This window comes from Eptatretus burgeri, chromosome 3 (genome assembly GCF_056783735.1).
Source record: "Eptatretus burgeri isolate ZD-2024b chromosome 3, Ebu_testis_v1, whole genome shotgun sequence".
NCBI lineage: Eukaryota > Metazoa > Chordata > Myxini > Myxiniformes > Myxinidae > Eptatretus > Eptatretus burgeri.
Window position 1 is genome coordinate 134,879,983 of NC_140963.1, and position 21,560 is coordinate 134,901,542.

At 42.4% G+C, this 21,560-nt stretch overlaps 1 long non-coding RNA gene across 2 annotated transcripts in view; it reads left to right on the top strand.

The window, feature by feature from the left end:
• Positions 1-21,560, top strand: part of LOC147031039 (uncharacterized) — a 150,340-nt gene that overhangs the window by 67,900 nt on the left and 60,880 nt on the right. The window lies entirely within an intron of this gene.

Below are 21,560 nucleotides of genomic sequence, written 5' to 3' on the forward strand. Positions count from 1 at the left end.
GCTTTTTGTGTAATATTGTGTTTCTTCTTCTTTTACATTTGCTTTTGGTGTAATTGTATATGTGTGCTTTCCGTTCATCGTGAAATAAATGTGCTTTATGTTGAACTGTTTTCCCGCTTCGCTTCGTCATTTCTTTCATTGAATCCCCATCTTGCTTCACGTAAAGGGTTGGTCCTGGGCTAAGACGCCCGATAATTAATCGAACCGTCGAGGCCGACGAATAACACCGCTCGGTTATCCCGATAGTACGGAACGGGTCGCTTAAGTGGCCCGTGTCCGAAGTCGACCTGCGGCGAGGTGCGATCGCCCGGTCTACCCTCCGTGTGGGTACTTAGGTAGGTCGAATTTGGCGAGCAACCCTATCCCACGCGGGGGCCGATTGGCTCGATCGCGGTGAGACCGAAAGGTCCACCCGTGACTGGTTTCCGGCGTTAGTCCGAGAGGGTCACGACTGGATTGTCCGTCCGGTGGGCGACGTGCCGCGATTCGAGTTACGTGGCCGTCAGCACGCCGGCGGGCGCGAATCCGCGACAATATATATATATATATATATATATATATATATATATATATATATATATATATATATATATATATATATATATACATATATACACATATGAAAGTGAAATGATTTTTTGCTTTTGACCATATAGCTTTGAGCTGCCAAAGTTAATTCATGACAAAACTTTCTACAATCAGATTTTTAACCACGATGCACCTAAATGGGCAGTTTAAACAGTCATGAGGAGATAATTTGGCCCATTATTACCATGTTGTACTCCAGAGTTTATTTATTTACTAACATGAGGTAATTTATTTACAACAGCTTCACTCCTTCACACCCTGTGAATACCCTAAGTTCCTTAAATACCCATTTGAACCCTTTTGAGACATATAGACCATCTTCGACCCTTTTGACACTTTTCATAGACCTTTTGAGAACCTTCGCCCAATTTCAGACCATTTGGACACTTCAGACTATGTTTGCTCTTTTTCTCTTAAACCCCTTTATACATTTAGACCCATTTAAGACCCTTCGACCCTATAAACATTTCCGACCCCTTTGTGACCTTTTAAGACCCTTTAGCCACCCTAGACCCCTCTACAACCTTTAGAAAATCTAAAAAGATTCCCCCGAAAAAAAATTGTAACGACGTTTTTTATGCACCATTTGCATTGCATCACAAGTTGCGATGACGAATCGAAACCGATATCCCAAAGTGAAAATGATGTCGAAAAGTGAAACTGAAATGACTGATCTATGGATCATCGAATGTAAAACCAGAATGAAATGCTGTGAGAAATACTGAATGGAAATTCCCAAAAGCAAAGCTATGGGGGAGTATCGAGAGAGGCGGCAAGTTGGGGACTGAAGAAGTGATGTGGAAAGGGCTAGGTACCTATAGGTTGGCGGTTGGCATGGAAAGAACTTTAGTGATCTTCCATCAGGCGGTAGGCCTAAAATGTGCCGAAATTAGTTTCCCAGCCAAGCTTTCATAATATCACCCTCACTCCCAAGTGGTACTTCAGAGGTACAACAAGCATGGATTGGACATCTTCGCTGGTGGAAAGGAATGAGGTTGCTAAGGTTACCAGCTCCACCTACTGCGATATCTGCACACTGAATATTTACAATGAATTCCCCCTTTTACCAATAAACACTCATTTGAAGTGAGATGTCGATGAGCCCGTCAGTGATGGGTACCCTGCTAGTCTTATATAAAGCTGAATTTGTGTCTGTGGGTCATAAGTGTCGCCCATTCTACAGGCCACATCTTTCCCTCTCTGCCCCAGCATCACAAACACCACCCATTCGCCAGGCCACGCCGTTCCCTACAGATGCCCAGAAATCACCACCATCTTTATTGCTCCGCATAGCTCTAAGGGTTCAAAGCTGCATGGAATGTACATTTTAAAACTGAACAACGCCTCTTCTATCATTAAATAATGGTACCGTTTTGAGAAAATAAAGGTACATTTTGATTACAACTCAAACGAGGTAATGCATGTTTTGTTCACAGCAATCGCAGGAGTGGTGGAATATACATCGCCAAATGAAGGTGCATCAATCCTCATAATGCAGAGGAAGGAAAATTGTGGTCTTTCATTCAAAAAAGAAAAGTAATTTGGGTTTTCGCCTGACTTTTCAAGGCTTATAAACCAATTGATGGGCATGTCATTCACATATTGTGTGAATTTAAAAAAAACTCAAGTTGGTTTGGTCGTGAAATGCCTAGCTGCATCCGTAATTAATTAGTCAGGAGGACGGGGAAATTCCCGAGAGATATTTGCTATGTACAAGTACAATTTAAAGAAGCTATTTCAATGTACACTTTAAATTTGTTATGTAGATGTACACTTTAAAAAAGTTATGTATATGTACACTTTAAAGTTATACGAAATGTACGCATCCACTTTCGTACACTCAACATCACCTCTGAGTTTGCTTACATTTTTAAAACTAAAACAACCGTTGAAAACTGAACAAGGTACATTTTAATTTCAATGCCAAGAGTCATGATTAATATTTGAAGTCTATAAATAAATAAAAAAATGTCCTTTTGTCGGTGCTTTGTATGTGCTGTCGAGATGCCTAGGAGTATGTTCAGTTACCAAGCAGGTAGCTAGTGCTTACCAAGTCAGCCGTTCCTTATCAACGGTTTCAAATGGAGTGCTTGCTTGAGTGCTTTAGGCACTTGGTGAGCGCTCTACAAGAAAGTTGGTAACTGAACACACCCCAGAACACACTGAACACACCCCAGAACACACCCCTAAGTGGCGACGAGGATAAACATCTATAGCATGACTTATTCCATCCATATCGATGAATTTCTTCCTCAGGAGGCAGATTTCGACATGACAGGTGGCAAGTTAGAGGCGACGAGGCAAGTTAGAGGTTGGTAGGAATCGAAAGTGGGTTTTATTTTTTTTTTTAATTCCCAAACGTGGTGAATAAAAACCTGCAAAAATTCCTTTGTGGGAGGAGGGAGGGGAATGGTGGAGGTGGGAATAGGGAGGGGAAGGGGTAAGGTGGGAGGAAGGAGTGAAAGGGGTGAGGTGGGAGGAGGGAAGAGAAGGGGTGAGAGAAGGATCTCGGCATTGCTGGGCAACGCCCGGTACCCCTGCTAGTATTCTTAAAATAAAAGTATGTTGAAAATTTGATGACAAAAGCTCCAATGATAAACTAGAAAGAATCTTAAAATGAAAGTGAACAAGATAAATAAACATGGAAGCGATATCAAAACTACGTCTTACACTGCACAGTAGTGGACGGGCAAATAAGGGCTATTTGGACTCACTATGACTATGACCTTTGACATTCTGCCCCAATTGTTAATTAGTGTTCACCATACTCACATAATAAAAAGTTTGATTACAAAAGATTGAATGGTAAAAACAAGTTATGGCCAGGATGCACATGCACACACACAATTGTGCATGCACAAGAATCGTGATTAGACACATATTATATGTACACATATTCTCTCTCTTCTTCTTTCGGCTGCTCCCGTTAGGGGTCGCCACAGCGGATCATTCGTATGATCCGCACAGTGATTTGGCACATGTTTTACGCCGGATGCCCTTCCTGACGCAACCCTGGTCGCCTCTTACGACACAGGGATATGGTACACCTATTTTAACCGGGGTATACACCGGCCCAGTATACTGGTACTCATTTCGCCGACCTCGGAAGGATGACAGGCTGAGTCAACCCCCTGGTGTGTTAATTCAGTGGCCCAACGGGACTTGAACTCAGGACCTTTTGGATTCTAAGCCGTTGCCCTAACCACTGTTCAGTTAGAAGAGGCGTTGTTCAGTTTTAAAATGTACATTCCATGCAGCTTTGAACCCTTAGAGCTATGCGGAGCAATAAAGATGGTGGTGATTTCTGGGCATCTGTAGGGAACGGCGTGGCCTGGCGAATGGGTGGTGTTTGTGATGCTGGGGCAGAGAGGGAAAGATGTGGCCTGTAGAATGGGCGACACTTATGACCCACAGACACAAATTCAGCTTTATATAAGACTAGCAGGGTACCCATCACTGACGGGCTCATCGACATCTCACTTCAAATGAGTGTTTATTGGTAAAAGGGGGAATTCATTGTAAATATTCAGTGTGCAGATATCGCAGTAGGTGGAGCTGGTAACCTTAGCAACCTCATTCCTTTCCACCAGCGAAGATGTCCAATCCATGCTTGTTGTACCTCTGAAGTACCACTTGGGAGTGAGGGTGATATTATGAAAGCTTGGCTGGGAAACTAATTTCGGCACATTTTAGGCCTACCGCCTGATGGAAGATCACTAAAGTTCTTTCCATTCCAACCGCCAACCTATAGGTACCTAGCCCTTTCCACATCACTTCTTCAGTCCCCAACTTGCCGCCTCTCTCGATACTCCCCCATAGCTTTGCTTTTGGGAATTTCCATTCAGTATTTCTCACAGCATTTCATTCTGGTTTTACATTCGATGATCCATAGATCAGTCATTTCAGTTTCACTTTTCGACATCATTTTCACTTTGGGATATCGGTTTCGATTCGTCATCGCAACTTGTGATGCAATGCAAATGGTGCATAAAAAACGTCGTCACAATTTTTTTTCGGGGGAATCTTTAGATTTTCTAAAGGTTGTAGAGGGGTCTAAGGTGGCTAAAGGGTCTTAAAAGGTCACAAAGGGGTCGGAAATGTTTATAGGGTCGAAGGGTCTTAAATGGGTTTAAATGTATAAAGGGGTTTAAGAGAAAAAGAGCAAACATAGTCTGAAGTGTCCAAATGGTCTGAAATTGGGCGAAGGTTCTCAAAAGGTCTATGAAAAGTGTCAATTGCAATAATACACATATTATCGTGATTAAACACAGATTATACCATATACACATGTGGATATGTGATCATACACATATTATACGTGACGCATTATACAGACAAGAATGTAAGACCCATCGCTTTGCTGACAGGAACACCAATCTTTGCGTGATTGCTAAAAAAAAAAACATAGCAGTTGTTGTTAATGGGGAAAATAAAATTAGGTGGTATATAGATACCAGCCGAGCAATACACTCAGGGAGTGAGAAGGGGGAGAGTGTCAATGGGATATTCATCACAGCCTTTTTAGATGTTGAATTCCAAATAATATACAACACACTAAGAGGAAGATAAAAATATAAATAAACCAATGTCACCCACAGGGTGACCCGTATCTTGCCAAAAGGTGACCACGTGTGACTTCTTTAAGGTCACACTGAGGTGAACAGAGCTGCTATCCACCAGGAGCGACTCCTTGAGGAATATCTGCCTACGAGAGATTCCGATGAGAATCGTTCTAGAGTAACCATGAAAAATATGCGTTTGCCTCATAACGTCACCAAATGACGTCATAATGTCTCAAGCTTGACATATCTAGAAAGCACTCATCGAGGTGTTCAATTTGAGGTACTACATGATATGGTTCCTAAAACTTGAAAATTTGACCTTGGGGTCAAATATGTTTGACCTCAGGCGCTAACCATGAAGGTCAAGGCCAATCGCCACCAAAAATTAATCAGCTGAGCGACAGACCATGAACTATATTCCCATGAAGTTTGAAGACGATCCGATCAAAATTACTCAAAAAATAAGGGTTTCGTCGACTCTCCTGATTTGCGACAAAGTGACCTTGACTTTTGACCTTGACCTTGACCTTCAAAATTTTGTGCGCTGAAAGGGACCTCTATAGGCCTCTGATATGCGAAGTTACAAAAATTTCCAATGATAACTGTGCTCTGCAGAATTTTTTATACGTGATTACAGACAAACAAACAAAAAAAAAAACATAGAAGCTGACGAACATATCTTGCAAAAACTTCGTTTTGGCAAGATAAAAATTCTCATCTCCCCCTCCTCCTCTCCTCCTCCTTCTTTTGATAAAACTGTCTGGGGTACATATTAGGCATGGGCCACGCCAGGAAACAAACTCTCCTAATGCATGTATGCACAGCACGTTATATGCTGCACACACATATATATATATATATATATATATATATATATATATATATATATATATATATATATGTATATATATATGTATATATATGTATGTATATATATATATATATATATATATATATATATATATATATATATGTATATATATATGTATATATATGTATGTATATATATATATATATATATATATATATATATATATATGTATATATATATATTGTTACGAATTTGCCGGTTCGGACAGCCACGCACGACCACTTCAGCCCAAACGCAGTCGCGCACCCGCCGAAACCCGGAATTCAGTCATAGCTTCCGGAGAACTCCGGAACGCTGCTACGGATACCTTAACGCATCATAAACTGTCAATATTCTGTCCACGCGGTACAGGGTTAATCGCCGAAGCTCGATATACCTAATTATCCGTGCAGACAGAAGTACCAAAAATTTATACCTCGACGGAACTTGTACGGTAACGAGCCACTTAAGCGCACTCATTCCGTGTGCAATGCCGAGCGGTTTTAATTGCCAAGTTCCGTCGGACCAATTACCACTTTAATTTGGCTTTAATAGCCAGCTAATTTTCCGAACGCGCCGTGGCAGTCAATGGGAAGAAAATGACGCAACGAGCAGATGAACATTCAAACAATGGGGCATTTATTATACAGGCACATAAGCAGTCAATGGGGGGATAGGGGACATGACACGAGCAAAAGCCTTCAGCCGACGTCTATCGTTTTTATATACAAGCATGCACTTAATTCAGTTCTACTTAACCAGACAAGGCGCCACAAACACTTTCATACAAAACCCCCTGAAAAGAACAGGGCTCGTGAGCCTTTATTTCCACTTGGAGCCTGGATGACCGGATGCTCACAAGAGGCCGGGCAGGTTACCTTGCCGCCCCTTGTGACGGCTCGAAGGTCTTCAGGTCAGTGACCCCTGCTGTCCCTGGCTTGGACCTCCTGTCGCACGCGCCGGTTGCTTGAGCAGCCGGGTGGCTTGAGCAGCTTGGCGAGCGGCTTGCTCGGTTCTCCCTGGTCGGCCAGCCTTCACTGCGGCCTGGGCGGTCGGGCCTGGCCGGCGATGTGCTCGGAGGAGTGAATGAGTCTTTGCTCTTTTTAGAGTTGATGCCCTTTTATGACCCGTCCACTGCCTCAGCACCGCTCGACCGACTCAAGGGCGTTTGCACGGACTGCGACGCAGCTTGCTCGACTCCGGCTGTTCGACGCGATGACTGCAGATGCCAGACAGCGACGAATATCCTTGGGAGCAATGAATATCTCCTCGATCGGCGCACACACACACACCTCACCCGACACTCGACTCTCCAAGCTCTGCCCATCTCCCGAATCAGCCTCCGAATAAGCGATGAATCTCCGAAGTCAGCCTCCACCAGTGAACAACCACGACGTATCTCCGAAGTCAGCCTCAAACTCGTTCGAGCTCCTTCCTTATATTGGCCCGAGGCGAACCATTCTTTGATCTCTCAACCCGAGGCCAGGCTCCGCCCACTTTTCACCTCCGACCTCTCACCCCTGGTGATCCTCGTGGGAAACCCCAAGTCTGACGTCACCCGTGGGTTTCGTGGAAGACCTCCTTTTGATCCACTTATGCAAATTAGCCACTCCGCGGCTGTTTGCACACGGTCGGTGTAATGTGGCTTTTACTGTTGTGCAGTGTGTCCGCAACCAACGGCATTTTGCTGCTGTCGTTGAGGAGGATGTGATGGTGTTTCTGTTGTTCGGGGATGTTTGTTGAAATAAAAGATAGAAAAGAATAACACTACCTCAAGATTCACAGCGCGGCACACGAATAAATCCCTTTAGACATTGGTGGGGGAATCCTAACCTGAAACACTTACTTATCGAGATAACTGATCTTCGGGGAACCTGAATGGTGTTTTGTGAATTTCCAAAACCGCAACAATATATATATATATATATATATATATATATATATATATATATATATATATATATATATATATATATATATATATATATATATACATACGTGTGCGTGTGCGTGTGCGTGTGCGTGTGCGTGTGTGTGTATGTTGCTGTGCTACACTGTGTAGGGAGTACCGTTATTACTTGATTAATGGTATCCACTATAGGACAATTGTTCATGGACGGACACATGCATGGACCAAGCTCCTTTTATATATTAGATTATTATATACACACATATTGATATGTGATCCTGCATAAATTACACGTGACATTATATACATATTATGTACTGTGCACACAAAACACAAACACACACATATATCTCATATTTTTCATACACAACTGTTCCTAACAATTCTATCACACACATAAAAACAAGCACAGACACAGACACACAAAGGTGGATACTTTGAAACCTGGGAGTACTCCGTTCCACCTTCTCAAACCTTCATATGGAGGTAACAAGAACCATCAAAACAAACACACACACACACACACACACACACACACACACACACACACACACACACACACACACACACACACACACACACACACACACACACACACACACACACACACACACACACACACACTCTCTCAATTCTGAAATTAATGGTTGCTGAAAACAAGCTCAAAGTAGAAATGAGAGCAAGGAAGATATAAATAAAAAATAAACCAATGTCACCCGTAGGGTGACCCGTATCTTGCCAAAAGGTGACCACGTGTGACTTCTTTAAGGTCACACTGAGGTGAACAGAGCTGCTATCCACCACGAGAGACTCCTTGAGGAATATCTGCCTACGAGAGATCCGATTAGAATCATTCAACAGAGTAACCATGAAAAATATGCATTTGCGTCATAACGTCACCAAATGACGTCATAATGTCTCAAGCTTGACATATCTAGAAAGCACTCATCGAGGTGTTCAATTTGAGGTACTACACGATATGGTTCCTAAAACTTGAAAATTTGACCTTGGGGTCAAATATGTTTGACCTCAGGCGCTAACCATGAAGGTCAAGGCCAATCGCCACCAAAAATTAATCAGCTGAGCGACAGACCATGAACTATATTCCCATGAAGTTTGAAGACGATCCGATCAAAATTACTCAAAAAATAAGGGTTTTGTCGACTCCCCTGATTTGCGACAAAGTGACCTTGACCTTTGACCTTGACCTTCAAAATTTTGTGCACTGAAAGGGACCTCTATAGGCCTCTGATATGCGAAGTTACAAAAATTTCCAATGATAACTGTGTTCTGCAGAATTTTTTATACGTGATTACAGACAAACAAACAAACAAACAAAAAAAAACATACAAGCTGACAAACATATCTTGCAAAAACTTCGTTTTGGCAAGATAATAAAAAACTTTGACAATATTGTTGCGGTTCTCGGAACCGCATGCATGCAACAGATAGGTGTCCCAAGACAGTTTTCCATTATTATACGTGTTGATAGTCCCCTTCCTTTTGTTTAGTGGGACAACAAGGGAGTGCGTTGCGATAATCTAAGAGCTAGGGTTGCTTAAATAATTTTCGCCTTCATTTCGTCCCCACTCTTCTTTTCATCTGATTATTCCTGAGGTAAATCAGCGCGTGCGGCACCGCGGTGAGGAAACTGCTGTACAGGTCCTTGTTCCCGGGCGCACCCTAAACCCGGTGTGTGCGGCGAGTGATGTGCGCTCGGCAGTGTGGGGTTGTCGACTCAAGCTTCCGATTGTCTGGGAAGGATTGCCGGTTGCATTAAAAAGGCATACGAATGAGTGTCTCTTAAGAGGCTACACAAATGGTGTTTTTTGCGGCACTGGAAACACAGCCAGTACGACGCCCACGCTGCATGAAACGCGTACGGAGGCCGATAAAGACGACTCCAAGCCATGTTGGGTGGGATACGAGTGTGCGGGTCGAAGCGGCTTGTTGCTTTTCAACCTCAATATCCGACACATATTGGTGTTTGCCCCATGCACATGCTAGTGGAGTCATGTGAACGCGAGCGCTGGCCATGTGCGTAATGGCGGAACCGCGCGCCCTGTATGGAATGTGCTCGAAAGCAGACACGTACGCCGCTCGTGAAACGTGCATGGATTTATCCATGGCGATGTACATTCGGCCCTCGCTGGCAGCAGTGGATTCTCCACGGATGGTGAACGTCTTCTCGTCTCTACGGCCAGCGAAGCTGCGATCGAGCCGGGGAATGTAGACGTTGTACAACGGGCCACACTAGCGCGTGCGGAGCGAGCGCGTTGATCGACGCTGGTCGAACACCCGAGCGGGCATGCGGGACCCTCGGCCGATCGCCCCGGCACGGCCCGGGGGTTTTTGCAGGATGATTCGCATGCCAATTTCGGTGTGGGCGATTCGTGTCATGTCGTGATGTGATGATTCAAGTGATGATGTTACGATTCAGGGAGGCCGCTCCCCCCCGAGCTGAAAATCCTATAAAGGTAGGAGAAGTCCCTCCGTCCGTCTCTTGCTTTTTGAGTTTCGCCTCCTGCTGCCCGGACTCCTCCTCCTCGTCTCCGCTCACACGACGTCCACCCCACCCACCTACCTGGTCCCGCCTACTACTCCGTCCTTGCACTCTGGACTCCACCCCTTCTCGACTCAAGCTCCTTCTTTACGGTGCCAAATTTCTGGTTCGAAACTCCCTCTTCATCGGGCTTACTGTGTATGTGTGAATGCGTATGTGTGTGTCCTGGCATCTGTCTGCCTAAGTAAGACTGCAGAAGATCGTTATTATCTTGCCAAAACGAAGTTTTTGCAAGATATGTGAGTCAGCTTGTATGTTTTTTTTTGTCTGTAATCACGTATAAAAAATTCTGCAGAGCACAGCTATCATCGGAAATTTTTGTAACTTCGCATATCAGAGGCCTATAGAGGTCCCTTTCAGTGCACAAAATTTTGAAGGTCAAGGTCAAAGGTCAAGGTCACTTTGGCACAAATCAGGGGAGTCGACGAAACCCTTATTTTTTGAGTAATTTTGATTGAATAGTCTTCAAACTTCATGGGAATATAGTTCATGGTCTGACGCTAAGCTGATTAATTTTTGGTGGCGATTGGCCTTGACCTTCATGGTTAGTGCCTCAGGTCAAACATATTTGACCCCAAGGTCAAATTTTCAAGTTTGAGGAACCATATTGTGTAGTACCTCAAATTGAACACCTCGATGAGTGCTTTCTAGATATGTCAAGCTTGAGACATTATGACGTCATTTGGTGACGTTGTGAGGCAAAAGCATATTTTTCATGGTTACTCTGGAGAACGATTCTCATCGGAATCTCTCGTAGGAAGATATTCCTCAAGGAGTCGCTCCTGGTGGATAGCAGCTCTGTTCACCTCAGTGTGACCTTAAAGAAGTCACACGTGGTCACCTTTTGGCAAGATACGGGTCACCCTGCGGGTGACATTGGTATATTATTGTTATTAATTTCGCGTTAAGTCTGCTGTGTCCCCTTTTGTAAGTTGCCTGTTTATTTGCCTGCACTAGTACAGGATCAACCCCCAAACAATCAAACTGATTGAGAAAGCAATGGAGCAATGGAACACCACGTTGATATGACAGCACACGGAAGGAAAAATTGAAATGCCTGGAGTGAAGAACTCCATTCCACTTTCTGAAACCAGCGTATGGAGATGATCAATAACACACACACACACACACACACACACACACACACACACACACACACACACACACACACACACACACACACACACACACACACACACACACACACACACACACACACACCAAACCGTATGCCCCCACTGTGTGGGTGTATGGGCTAACAATGCATATATATGTATCTGCAGAAATGTTCTTTCTTTTTTCCGAAAGATTTGGGCAATAATTTCAACATCTTCAATTTATTAGAACTGATCTCGGCCTCCACTATTCAAAATAAATTACAAAGACCTAAGATTTTTCTGTTGCATTACTAAGTATTTTTCATTTAAAATAGCTGTTCTTTTACTTCCCCAGCAAATGTTTGAAGTGACAACAGTTGTGCACCTGCATCCGCTGCACAACATCATTGACGAATATTCACGTTTGAGAAAATAAGCCATGTTCTCACTGTCAGCAATGAAAAATCTTGGAGGGGAAAAGGGGGGGGGGGGAGAGAATGAAACTGTGAAAATATTATACAGACAAAATAACAAGATTGGATAAAAATAATAATAATAATAATAATAGCCACACAGACTCCACACAACAGCACATCAAGCGAATCACAACTTAGCCAGTGCACAAAGTTCACTTAATTCTGTCCTCTCCAGGCAGCATCCTTTATATCTTTCGCATCTCAGGAATGTGCCCAACACGATTTTATTTGGGTTATGCACTATCTCCTTGCTAATGCACCCTAAAATCTTATTTGGCTTGTTTATTGTTTTCTGACAGTGTACCATTACCTTAAGTGCTATATTTACAAGAATTTACCAGTCTTTCTCTTGAGATCTTTTTCGTCAAAAAATATTCAAATCGTGGTTATTCGTGCAATTTATAAAAGCCTTTTTTTGTTGTTGCAATAATCGAGTGATTAGATCTCTCCAGATCCAAGAATTCCCTCGTATACTTGTGTACTTGTCCATCGTACACACGTCCAGCTCTTGTTGGCCGTCCAACGTACCATTACCAGATTTGGATTTTTGGCTAACAGTTGGCTGAATATATAGTGGCCTGCAAAAGTATACACCCCACTCCAAAGTTTTCACATTTTGATGCCAGTGTGGGGGAAAAATTTATATTAATGTATTTTAAATTGTAACAAATGGTGTTTCAGAAATGTAATTTTTATGCTGCAAATTGAATTGGCTGTCATTTCTGGCAAAAAGACTTTTGCCCTAAATGATAAGAAATGTGTTGTTCTGGAGCAGAGTGACCGAGCTGATAAATGAACCTTTGCTTAGAAAATGTACGAAGTGGCTTTTTGTCGAAAAGACACATCTACAGTATGGGTGAATATCCCCCAACCTCTCTCTCATGGAAGTATAAAATGCTTTGAAAGGCACATTGTTCTCAGTGCAAGCACGTGAGGAAGTATAGTTTCTCAGTGGCTTGTACTCCTTGAAACTGACCAAGTACCAAGTTATAATAAAACTCTCTGATGTATATGTGGAAGTGAATTGAATCGGGTTGGTCTAACTGTTAACTAAAGTAAGAATAAATGAAATAGAAATAATAATATTGCAATCAATGGGGATTCTTAAGTTCATTGTACAAGGGTGAGAAGTGTATGGTGTATAATTAGGAAATAAATTGTTTCACAAAGAAGGACTTGTGTGGACATCAGTTTTATCAGTGCCGATAGGGTTTTTGTAGGATTTTATAATCAAATCGGACAAACGTTAAACTCTGTCTGAAGTCATATAGGATTCCACAATCGGCCAGTTAGAATCCTTCAAGGAGGACAACGATCACAACAAGGTGGGTTTAAAAAATCCACGTCACCACCTAAGCTTATTTCATGATGCTTTCAAATCAAACTTAATGTATAGTCTTCACAAAGTACTCCAAAGTGATAAAGCTTAAAAAAAATGCCGTTAAAATATGTAAATAAGTAAGATTAACAAATAAAAATCTGATTATTCTCAGTTGCATAAGTACTCAAACCCTCTGCCCAATTAACCCTAAATCACTTCAGGAGAAAAGTATTTGTTTGAAAGGTAACAAAATAAGTGTAATAGATTTCACCTGTATGTAATCAGTGGTTTAACTTAAAAATTAAGTTCCCACACTTATGTAATAGTTTTAAGGCACAATTCACTTGGTCAATCAACAGGGCAAACATGAATACCAAGGAGCTTTCCAAAGAAGTCAGACAAAGTGGTGGAGAAGCACCGTTCAGGAGAGGGTAATAAGATTTCAGTCACTCATTATCCCTGTGCTTATGGTGAAATCCATCATTAAGAAGTGGAAGACGTATCATACCACCCAGTCTCGACCCAGATCAGGTCTTCCATTCAAACTCAGCAGTCTGGAAAGCAAGAAACTGGTTCGGGATGTCACTGGAAATCGAAGAATGACTTTGAAAGATCTGCAAGGCTGTATGTCCACTATGGGGGTCAGTGTTCAATCAATACTATCCCATTCCCTTCACAAAGCTGGCCTCTTTGGACATGTGACAAGAAAGAAGCCATTATTGAAAAAGAATGACCACATTGTGGTCACAATCTGCGACAAAATCCGGTAACGGGCCGATTGGGAAACATGCATTTAAAGCACTCTTAAAAAATGAACAGTGCGATTGGGAAACAAATTTATTGCGCAATTAAAAGATAAACTCAACACCTCTTATCCATATCAACCTTCACCATGGTTATACAGTATCAGAACGACCTGATGCGTCACACGGTCACGGATTGTTTGACCCCAACATGTGGCTGTTCAAAAACTATGTAACGCTTTTACTTTTTGTTTTTTTTTTAAGTTATGCAACGAAACGCACGATTACATAACGTAATGCTTGATTACCATAGTTCTGATGGGCTTGATTAAGCCTTACTATTATTCGACATATGATTAGATTTTTCAGGGTTTCTCATCATGAATAACACTCGACCCAAACAAAACCAATGGAAATCTGACGCAACAAACCCGAACAGTAGATATCAGCAAAAGCCTGCAGGCCTGATATCTTAGGCCAGATCATTTTGTCTGGGTGTCATGGTAAAATAACTCATTTGGAAAACAGTTAACAAAAAAAAAGGCAAAGGTAAAAAAGACACATCTAAAAGCTCTTAATGATACTGCAGGAATGAAAAAGCAAGAAAAAGCATCTTACTGATACTGCAGGCATGTGGAGAAAGGTTTTGTGGTTAGACAAGCCAAAAATTGAACTTTTGGGTCGAAATTCAAAGCGTTATATCTGGCGCAAGCCGAACACTGCACATCTCCAAGTCAACACCATCCCTACTGTCAACCATGGTGGTGGCAGCATAATGTTATGGGGCTGCTTTTCATCAGCAGTGATCGGCAAGCTTGTCAGGAAAGAAGGGACAATGGATCGACGGTGCAAAGTACATGAGAATCCTTCATGAAAACGTGCCCGAGTCAGCCATGAATCTGAAACTGGGTCGGAGATTCACATTTCAGCAGGACAATGATCCGATAAACAAAGCGAAAGCCACACTGCAGTGGCTGAATAAGAAGAAAACAAATGTTCTTCAGTGGACCAGTCAAAGTCCTGACTTGAATCCAATTGAACATTTATGGCGAGACTTGAAGATTGTAGTCCATCGACGATTCCCATCAAACTTGGCAGAACTGGAGCAATTTTCACGTGAAGAATGGGAAAACATTTCACCATCTCACTGTACAAAGCTGGTAGAAACTTCCTCAAAAAGACTCACAGCAGCCATTACTGCAAAAGGTGTTTCCACCAAATATTGACCTAAGGGACTGAATACTTTGACAACCAGTGGATTTTGATTTGTACATGTTTTTGCAGGTATTCCTGACATGTAACCTCCTTCAATTATAACTGTTCAGTTGGATCTCTTCAATTATGAATAAAAAAATTCATTTGGAAAAATTGTTTCCGCATAATCTGCAATTCATCTAAATGTGGTGTTATTGGTTGGGGGTGAATACTTTTGCAAGCCACTGTAAAATCTCTGCCTGGGAGTTCCATTAGGTTTCTTTATTAGGAAGAACCCTCCTGCTCTATAACCACATTAAGATCTCATGGCAATGCAAACTCATGAAGCTCTTATATTAGGAGTTTTCTCCAGCAGAGACCAAATAAATGAGTGTTATGCTCATATTATCCAGCATATTCCTGTTTGTTTAATCAATTGCTCCATCAAAAATTTGGATACAAAATTGAGGCTTATGGAGAAGCTTGAACATAGAATGGATAAGGACATACAGTAACAGAACCAAAGGAACAGTAGAAAGATATGGAGAGACACAGCAACAGCAGGGTTGAGGGACAAAATACAGGGAGACTTGGACAAATAAGGGATGTGAGAAAGAATGAGGGGTAGGGAAGGATACATGGGGTGGACAAGATTGATACAGAAAGAAACTCTCAGGAAGAAAAAACTGAAAACTTGGAAAAAGGTCAGCTTGTGGAGGGTTAACAAGGAAAGAAAACATCATAGTTTTGGATTGGGGATGATCTGAGATGGTGGTGAACAGCTGTCTTGAAGACCTGGAGGGAAGGATGAGATGGAAGAGAATGTGGAAGTTGGTTGAGACAGGCGGGGAAAAAAATAGAGGAACAAATGAGTGGAGGTGAGCAGAAAGCATGGGTTTATCAACTGATTGAAAAACATTGAAACTATTAAAAAAGAGTCAGCATGGGTTTATTTTAGGAAGTCAAGTTGTCAACTTCATTTGAGTTTTATGTAGCAGTTGTTGATTGGGTGGATGAGGGAAGTACAGTGGATGTAGTGTAGCTATACTTTCAGAAGGCATTTCATAAGGTACCACAGAGGACGTCAGCAGCTAAAGTGAGGGCTTGTGGAGTGGCTGATCAGGGAGCAAACTGGATTGGAAACTGGATAAGTGAAAATAACAAAACGGTGGCTGTGAGTGGGAGGATGTCGAGTATAAAGTTGCAATTAACCCTGACTTTATTAAGTCACGAGCAAATACCACCTGTCGCTTTGCTGACGGGAATACTGAGAGGTGGGGAAAAAAAGAGGGGGAGAGAGAGGGAGGTGGGGAGAGAGATGGGGAAAGGGTGAGGAGGTGGAGGGGGAAAGAGGAAGGGTGAGGAAGTGAGGAGGGAGGAAGAGTGATGAGGGATGGGGGAGTGAGGAGGGAGGATGAGGGAGGAGTGGTGGGTGAAGGGAAGACAGCGAGAGGTGAGAGGAAGGGAAGGCAGACGTGCGGTGGCGCGTTAATTACGATTCATACTGTCTCATCAAAATGTTTCTCCATACAATAACAGTGAAGAGTGAAACAAAATAATGTCTGAAATCCATTTTATACCTGTCATACTATAAATAACACCCAGAAACAAACACTGTCTGGACGTGTCCGGAGCCCAGCCATCTGGAGACAAACACTGCCCGGACACATCTGGAACAAGCTGTCCAGAGACAAACATGCTCAGACACGTCCAGAGACAAATTCCTGTCCAGACATAAAGATCACTCGGACACGCAATTCTTCTCAATGTAGTACAGTGTAGAAAAGCCTGGTGTTGGCGCAGTGGTTAGGGCAGCGGCTTGGTATCCAAAAGGTCCTGAGTTCAAGCCCCGTTGGGCCACTGAATTAATACACCAGGGGGTTGACTCAGCCTGTCATCCTTCCGAGGTCGGCGAAACGAGTACCAGTATACTGGGCCAGTGTATACCCCGGTTAAAATAGGTGTACCATATCCCTGTGTCGTAATAGGCGACCAGGGTTGCGTCAGGAAGGGCATCCGGGGTAAAACATGTGCCAAATCACTATGCGGATCATACGGATGATCCGCTGTGGAGACCCCTAACGGGAGCAGCCGAAAGAAGAAGAAGAAGAAGAAGAAGAAGAGTAGTACAGTGTAGAAAAGCATTATGTTGTTAAAGATCTGGGGTTCGAGGCTCCCCACGAGGGGAAGCAGGGGTACAAATTAACGGCCGCCCGGTCGCCAATGGCGCCTAACTTTTGTGCTGGGCGGGTACACAATACTGCGTTACCTGCCCGGCTGGCGAATCACCGGTGATTCCTGTTATTTTGTACTTGCTTCTCTACTAGTTTTCTCAACTAGAACTACTGTTTTTGTCCGCAGAATTCCATAGAAATCACCGGTAATTCTGCGGCGGCCATTTTGTCTGTTTTCATCTCATTCCAAATCACGCGTGATTGCGCGAGATTTGACGGTTTGGCGCGTAGTACTCGACGTAGTAGCACCCAAGACGTATAGCCTGGTGTTGGCGCAGTGGTAAGAGCAGTGGCTTGGGACCCAAGAGGTCCTGAGTTCAAGCCCCGTTGGGACACTGAATTAATATATGTATGTATATGTATGTATATATATAATGTGTATATATATATATATATATATATATATATATATATATATATATATATATATATATATATATAAATATATATATATATATATATATATATATATATATATAAATATATATAAACCAAGTCGAAAACACCAGGGGGTTGACTCAGCCTGCCATCCTTCCGAGGTCGGCGAAATGAGCACCAGTTGTACTGGGCCCGGTGTATGCCCCGGTTAGAATAGGTGTACCATATCCCTGTGTGTCGTAAGAGGCGACCAGGGTTGCGTCAGGAAGGGCATCCGGCGTAAAAACCTATGCGAAATCATTATGCGGACAACAAAACGAAGAGCGAAATGGAGACAGTTAGTCCGCTGTGGCGACCCCTAACGGGAGCAAGCCGAAAGAGGAAGAAGAAGAAGACTCGACGTAGTAGCACCCAAACATGTAACCCACCTGTAACAAACGTCTTGGCGTCATCGTTCTTGTGTTCGAATTTCATTATATTCTGCATCCAAAATAAAACTTCTTTTTTTTTTACTTATTGGAAATCAGCCTCGCTGATCGGCGCGAAATGCACACCACCAAAACCCCACCTATAACAAGCGCGTAGTACTCGACGTCGCACCCAACTTCACTCGACGTAGTAGCACCCAAAGTCAATCTGACAGTCTGACTCAGAATTTGTCAGATAGTGACTCTGAGAGTGATTCTGAGTCAGTCTGTCTCTCCCATTCTGAATCAGATTGAATTATTGTGACTCTGAGTGATGAATTTGTTGCCATTATTAATGATTTTTGTTCGATGCCAGTTCATAAAGACAGTGAGTCTGTCAAAGTTAATTAGGCCGCCTACAGTACTGTAATAGTACAAGTGAGTATATTAAAAGTGCTTGATATCAAATTTGTGACTTTTGTCTTTATTTTATCGGGCCGGTAACTTTTTCTAGTCACCGGCCCTGCTGGCCGGTGGATAAAAATGTTGATTTGCACAGCTGGGAAGCACTTGGGTCCCTCCCAAACACCGGGTCCTGTGGGCGCCGGGCACAGATAACTCCGCGCACTGGCGAGTTGCTAAGCAACCATGAATGCCAGTTGGTACTGCCAATCCTGTCAGGGTTGCACTGCTTCGCATGATACCTGACTTGTGGACAGCCAAACCAAGTGGGATTTCTGCCGAGTGACACAGTGAGTGTGCGCTGGCTAACAAGAGCGAATTAGTGGGGCAGAACATCCCAGATCAACTAATGTGTAGACGATGCTGGACCAATGGAGGAAAAGACAGAATGAGCTGGGTACATTTACAACATAAGAGCAATTTATTCTACAGTTAAACAAAAAAAGGCTTCATTCACAAGCAGGTGAAACGGAATGCAAATATCTACAAAGAGGCAAGACAGGACACAGAGCAGACTTACACCAAAAATAAACTTATACGATCTTGTCTTTAATCTAACATAACAGGCGCCATCAGATACACACCCAAGGAAATTGGAGAGCACAGAACGATGAGAGGTGTAGAAGTAATTTTGCACATACACATGCACACATATACCCAACTACATTGTTAACAGACTAATGCATACACATAGGTACATATATGTATATATATATATATATATATATGTATATATATATATATATATATATATATATATATATATACATAAATATATATATATATATATATATATATATATATATATATATATATATATATATATATATATATATATATACATACATATATACACACATATATACACAATACACATATCCACATCATGTTACACATATGCTCACAAACATATTCACATACACACTTGATAGTAATGAATTGCTACATATTAATGAATTATATTGAAACAGTGAAATAGTGAACCGAGTGCTAAATAACTAAATGCAACAGTTTGTACTTTGTTTAACCTTGTTGACTCAACCCATATCTTTTAAACATGAATAAATGCATGAATAAATGATTCAACTCTGTTACATTCTGAATCTGTTTGAAGACTGAGTTTTATTCCACAATTTATTGGCAGAGTCAACAGGATCACAAACCCCAGATGAGGGGAGACCGGAGGGCTGCAGCTGGGTGACAGGAAACACAAAGCTCGCTGAAACAAAGGTAGGGAGCCTTTTGAAATATCCCATTCTTGTGTTTGCTCTCACTACAGGTTGTATGCCCCATCTCTGACCTTCCAGGTAACGTGATCCCATAATTTAACCAAAGTGCTCAGAGTTTAATCAATTATTAGGCCAGAGGAAACAGGGGTTTTTTTTTAGTTTTTTTGTATGCCTTGTCGAGGCTCGTGTGAGAGCTGACACACAACGCACATCATGGGGAACATGAGACAAGAGGGGAGGGAGTGGGAAGGACAAAACAGTGGGGAACAGAGACATTAGGAGATCTGTTGAAGGGAGAGGGATGGGACAGGGAACATGGGTAATAGGTTAAAGTCTTGTTGCATTTGAATGTTATGATAAGTGGTTAGAGTCTTCTGTGTGCATGGTATGGGTCAGTCCCAGAAGGGGTTAGAGTCCCCAAAATAAAATATACCCATCAGAGATGGGGAATCCCCCACCATTGAAAAATAATTGAAATCAGATAAGCGTTTTTCCATTTATTACAAAAAACATTTTTTTCAAGATGGCCGCCCCAGTCGGCCATCTTGGATCCGGCCATGCCCAAAATCAATAGGGTTCTTCCTTTTCAGGTGGTACATGTGCGACCCAAATTTCAAATCGATATGGCGAACAGTTTAAGAGTTATCGCACTCACAGCTATAAATGTTGACGCCCAGCCAGCCGGACGGACGGACGACGGACGGACAACCCGGGTGACAACAATATCCCCCTTCTGCCACGCGGCGGGGAATAAAAAGGGGTTCAGAGTCCCCTGTGTGCACAATATGGATTAAAATCCCACCGACTTGAAAAAAGGGGTTAGACTCCCCAGAGTAAAGAAAAGGGGTTAGAGTCCTCTGAGCGCGCAATGCGGGTTAGAGTCCCGCAGACCTAAAGTTTTAAGTATTGGCAAAATGTTTTTTTTTCGCTTGATTGGTGTTTACTCTGTTTCGTCCTGGTGTTTTGTGTTGTTTTATGTGACATAACCTGTGTGCACAATGGGGGTAAAAGTCACACCAACTTGATGACTCAAGTGTTGGTGAAATAGTCTTGTGTATAAATATTGTAAATTGTGAAATTTAATAATGGGCAATAGACTAGGACAGTTGGGCCAGGCTGCTCCCCCTGATAAGGGAACTTGTGCCAGGTATATATGATAATTACGGGTTGGAATCTGTAAGTGATGTGGGAAAATGGTGTAAGTGGACAAAGGGTGAGAGAAAGTTAAGTTTTCCAGAAGATGGTACTTTTGACAAAGATAGGCTGGCATATCTGTGAAAGGAATTAGAAAGTAGGGAACAAAATAAGAGGACGAGTCAAGAGCTAAAATGGAAAGTGTTCATGATGTGGAGTGATGAATATCAGAGAAGAAACAAAAAAATCGAAATTGTCCAGTTTGAAACACAACCTCGACAAGGAACAAAGTATGGTCAATGATGTTAAAACTCAAATGCCACTGAAAACTGAAAAGAACAGGAAAGTGAAAAAAGCCATAAAAACAGAATTAACTGTCAATGAGGTAAATGAGGATGACAATTGGCCGCTGC